At 40.8% G+C, this 5,592-nt stretch overlaps 1 non-coding gene across 1 annotated transcript; it reads left to right on the plus strand.

Moving 5' to 3' along the window:
• Nucleotides 1-4,981: 4,981 nt before the first annotated feature.
• trnal-aag (transfer RNA leucine (anticodon AAG)) lies at nucleotides 4,982-5,063 on the plus strand. Its single transcript has one exon. It is a non-coding gene; the product is annotated as a tRNA-Leu (tRNA).
• The last annotated feature ends 529 nt before the right edge of the window (nucleotides 5,064-5,592 follow it).

Genomic DNA, 5,592 nt, shown 5'->3' on the forward strand with positions numbered 1-5,592 from the left:
TCTAAGGAAAGAATCTCCCGCGATCGTTCTTTAAAGACTATTTCTCGTTGGCAAGTGGTCGTGCGTTAGCCTATTGTGATGACATTTGTATGCGACATTATCGAAATATATTTTGAAGGGTAGACAAAAACAAACAACTCTTGATGCGTTCGTTTTGAAGACTTCGGCGGAGCGGCCAGGTGGTGTCAACCCGTAGAACTACGTGAGGTAAAAAAGATTACAACAAATTTAGAATTTAGTTTTGTTTGAAGTTACATTAAACGTTGAATGTCTGTATATAGTTATCCAAGTTAATTTAAATTTGTTTGTTCGTTTACGAGTGCATTGTTGCCGTGGATAAGGCCCCCCGAATAGTTGGAACGAATTAATTTGTTTCCCATTCATTTCAATGGGAAACTTGCGCTCGAGTTACGGGAATCTTGTCATACGAGCTCAGTCCCGGAACGGATTAAGCTCGTATCTCGAGGTACCACTGTATACTAAAAGTCTAAATTCCTAAAATTGAATATACTAAAGGCTAAATTCCTAAAATTGAATATACAGATATTTAATTCCTAAAATTGAATATACTAAAAGTCTAAATTCCTAAAATTGAATACACAGATATTTAATTCCTAAAATTGAATATGCAAAAATTTCAAATTTATTAGGTGATTTTTGATGACTGAATTCATACCTGTCAACTTGTACGTTTTATACGTTTTTTTACCATTTCAAATCATGTACGCCGTACACCGACTTTTGTACGGGGGAAAAAAAAAAAATCGCTAATATTTATGAAAAAGATCTCAACAAGACCGTTTTGGCTAAAATCCAGATAGTCTCGTAGGCTGGTAGCCAACGACGCTACTGTCATCGATCGTTACTATTGTCACGGTATACCAGCAAAAATTATCCTCAATCGTATGTATTTTTTTTGCGGTGCGTACGGCAATATCGATAAAGGATGACATGCGCATGCGTAGATATACATAGAGTAAATATCGTGGAAGCAAGCATGGAGGAGCCACCTAGTAAGAAACGAAGAACTCAAGGATCGGGTCGACACCAGAAAGAATGGGAGTTACTTCAAGGTGAATATGCTGGCTGGATTAAAGCATCGTTAAGAGGCACTCAATTCTCATTCTGTGTCCCTTGCAATAAAGACGTGAAAGTTGCTGCGAGTGGATTTTACGATCTGAAGAGCCACTTTAAAACTGCCGGACACGTGGAGAATGTGAAAAAAACCAATTCACATGTCCCATTAACCAAGCACTTCGTCTCTACCGCAAATCCTGCAGCATCCCACAAGACGACAGAGAATTTCCGCATTTGTCGGACAAATGCGGAAATTCTCTTCTGCCATTTTCTTGCTGAGCACAACATTGCTTTCACAGCTGCGGACCACTTCTCGGATTTGGTGAAAGTTATGTTTCCGGATTCACAGACAGCTAAGGTAATTTATTATTATTATTATCATTCATATCTACAATGAATCAGCATTTATGGCACCGTGTCAACCATAATGGCCTTGGGAAAGGCCCCATTTGTTATTTAATTTTGATAATTCATGCATTATACCTGTTATGAGAACAAAGCACTTTGAGTTCCTGACACTGCTGCCAACTTTAATTGTGAAAAATATTTATAATTTACCAACTGTGTTGCTACACACATATACATATAGATATATTTTTTTCCAGAAAGAATTGTGTACATTGTTGAATATATATTTATGTGATTAAAATTTTATATTTTTATATTATATTTTTATAGGAGTTTGCATGTCGGAGGACCAAGGCTACGATGATTGTTAAGGAGAGCCTTGCACGTGGCTACACCCAAGACGTCATTCAGTACTGCAGAACTCACCCATTTACCCTCATGATTGATGAAAGCAATGATCGTACTACCAAAAAGCGACTTGTTGTGTTAGCAAACTTCTTTGATGGGGAGAACACAAATACCAGACTCCTCGATTCACCAGAGTTGGCATCAGGCACAGCAGCATCAATCTTTGCCGTTATTGACAACATTTTACAAGAAAATGACATTCCTTGGAGTAACGTTGTGGGATTTGCAAGCGACAATTGCAACACCATGGTTGGAAAGAAAAACTCTGTCTTGTCTAGGATAAAAGAAAAAAATGGGGCTGTTTTTAGTGTTGGATGCATTTGTCATCTTGGCAATCTGTGTGTCAAAGATGGACTGAAGACATTGCCAGTAAACATAGATGACTTGCTGGTGGGTATATATATATATATATTTTTAAATAGTTCCAAACGAATTGAGGATTTTAAAGAGTTTCAGGACTTTACAAATTCCGAGCAAGAAAAAATCCTAAAGCATTGTCTGACACGATGGTTGTCTCTGCAAAAAGGCAAAAAGTGGTTGAAAGAACATTGTCTCAGTACGAAGCACTCAAAAGCTACTTCGCTAGCCATGCGGATGTTGAAAGGGCAGGTAAAGTGAAAAGCATCCATGATCGACTTCAAGACCCTGTTACTCTCCTCACACTCCACTTCCTCAGCTTCATCCTGCCTCAAATAAATCAATTCAATATTGTGTTCCAAACAGAGGCATGTATGATTGGAGATTTGCTACCAGAAATGGAAAGACTCTTAAAGAAACTCTTGGTGAAATTTGTGCAAATGGAACATGTCAAATCTGCTGATAGCCTGCTGGCAGTTGATTATACAAACAGATGCCTGCAGCATGAAGATAGCAGGCTTGCTGTTGGCTTGGGCACCAGGGCCCTCTTCCAAGATACCAATGAGGAGGATGAAATCAGGCAAAGCATCACACCAGCCATACAATCAACTTTTTTTTCCTCTGTTCGCTCCTTCTACGAGGCTGTTGGACAGGTTGAAATGAATGATGAAAAAGAATGGAATGAATTGATGAGTTTGTATGGAGATATAGAGGCACATGTTCTGAGTGGTGTGCAAAGTAACAAGCAAGCCAAGGATAGAAGTGAGTTGAAGAAAAAAATCACTATGTTGAAAGGAAATATATTTTACTGGTCGTAAATTTGATTGGGATATGAATGCTTTGTCCATCAGTTTGCAAAAAAATAGTGTGACGTCAGAGCTAGAAAGGCAGAATTACAAAAGCGAAAGAAGGTGTGTAGATGAAGGCGTGGCTCAATACAAAAAAGGAGGCGATATTAGAACAGCATAGATTGACACTACATAATTTGGTAGTTGCGTCAACAGCTTTGGCCACGGTGAGGCGCTAACGGGCTATGGAAAAGGCCAAGACAGCTGTCTCTGAAAAATCAGGTGATCCTATGGTGCCATCTGGTGGCATTTATCCTACATTACACCGACCCACAGTGGATAATGCTAGCCCTCCCGAAACAGCTTTTTCTTTGTCGCCCCTTACTGTCCCTTCTGCACCTCCACCGACTTATCAAGCTTTGAAAGGACCTACTGGTGCGTCTCTACAAGCACCCGTAGTGACTTTAGGTGGACGTTTGATATTTGACCTTGAGAATGAGGAGGAACCCATGTCCTCCGAGGCAAAAGAGCTCATAAAGACGGCATGCAATCTTGAATACAAGAAAGTTAAAACAAAACAGTTCAGCGGTGACTTGACTGATTTAACCACGCATCGAGAGGATGATGATGATGACAAAGGAATGACCGAAACAGAAGTAGAAGAAATGACGAGACGTGAGGCAGAGAGGGACCGATATTATAGAAAAGAAAAGGAGGAAAGGGAAAGATGAGAAAAAGAGAGGAGACAGAAAGAAGAACAGAAGTGGAGAGAGGAAGTGGCTGAAAAGAAAAAGGAAGGAAAGAAATCTAGTAAGAAAGGAAAAGGTAAGTTGACGGACTATCTTAAACAGTTTGAGGACGCTAATCGATGATCAGATCATGACTCAGACATTCCAGACGAAAAGGAAAAAGATGATATAGACATGTATAGACAGGCTCAACCGAATTCGGGATTTCACATCACTCTCCGCCCACGTAACAGTGGAGCGGACGAAAGACCAGACAAGACTGTCAGGCGGCGACCGAAGCCCAGCACGCAGCTGGTGCAAACTACATCTGGAGGTATGTTTCCCCTCCGCCCTCGTGAAGCAGGTATGATATATAATCCTCTTGTTCTTAGAGATGTGGCTGCATTGACTGAACAACTACCTCCTCTGGCGAGGGGAGGAAGTCCATGGCTGATGAAGTTCTTGGCCTTAATGAGTGGACAGAATTGTGTGCTTGGTGACCTGAGACAGGCCATGTCAGCTTCCTGCACTCAACATCAGGTACGAATGATAGAAGAAGAGGCAGGAACTACTAGACAACAACATTAAATTCCATTGACCCAGGTGTCAGATGCCTTGTTTAGGGCAATTAAAAATGCCTTCCCAAGACCCCATGACTTGGCCCCAACCGTGTTTCCATACACCGATGGAGTGGGAGGTCCGGTGCACTATGAACAGTGTGTTAAAGACTGGATAGAAAGCACCAGCCGCCATTGATCTGGCATATTTGAGAGTGAAACCTTATTCAGAACAGCTGTTGTCGAGGGTCTTCCGGAACCTGTGAAAAGGGAATTGAAAAAGGACCCAGACTTGTTGATAGGTGACGAACCTAGATTTAGACGTCACCTGACTCACCATTGTAAGGGAGAAATAATCACAACAGTGATTTATTGTTGCTTCTTCAATGCAGCTTTACTGATATGAAGGAAATCTCCCGTGTTGGCCAAGTTATGTGCTCATCAAGTCATCAATAATCGAATATCGATATACATTTTAACATGTCACACGTGCTATGTGCATCAAGGCATCAATAATCGAACACCGATATACTCAATCCAAACTAGTTGCACATCCCCAACATGCGATCGTTAATGGCGTGTAAATTAAACACTTTAGCATGTCACACACGCCTAATCTCTTAGCCCGTTGTATCACATGCCCACTCTTATTTCTCTTCAAATCGAACAAATGTTGCCCTTTCAAGATTTCTGTGGGGAAGAATTATTCTGCACTTAGGGTAGTGTGGCTGAGTGGTCCAAGGTGCTGGATTAAGGCTTCAGTCTCTCAGGAGACGTGGGTTCAAATCCTACCACTGCCATGAACTTACTTTGCCGAAAAAACTGTCATTGGCAATAATGAACTGTTGGAATATGTTTGCAACCTGGCATTTCCTGCAATTCCCCTTTTAAAGATAAGCGGCACAGAAAAAATGAATGGGCGAATGGTTATTCCAATCAGTTCTGCTTCTTGAACCAGCTATGGTGAAATGCTGGCTTCTATGCAGCAAGACTATCTTGAGGGTAGAACTACACTGTTCCTTGTTTTACTCGGCCCATAAATCAATGGATTGTCACCCTCTTTGACTTTTTAGGGTTGCATCTCTTTAAGCAGAACGCTCCAAGCAAAATGCTGGCGGGTTTGAAACTACCATTTCAGATGACGTGAGATCAAAATAAAAATGCTTGGATTTCAAACAATTTTAGAAGAAGATGGTGAAGCATGCATAAATGCAAATTCCATCAGAAAAGCAAGAGGAACATGTTTTCGTAAAATCCCAGGTTGTAAACATATTCCAACAGTTCATTGTTGCCAATGACAGGTTTATTAGGAGAGTAAGTTCATGGCAG

Source organism: Stigmatopora argus, chromosome 20 (genome assembly GCF_051989625.1).
Source record: "Stigmatopora argus isolate UIUO_Sarg chromosome 20, RoL_Sarg_1.0, whole genome shotgun sequence".
NCBI lineage: Eukaryota > Metazoa > Chordata > Actinopteri > Syngnathiformes > Syngnathidae > Stigmatopora > Stigmatopora argus.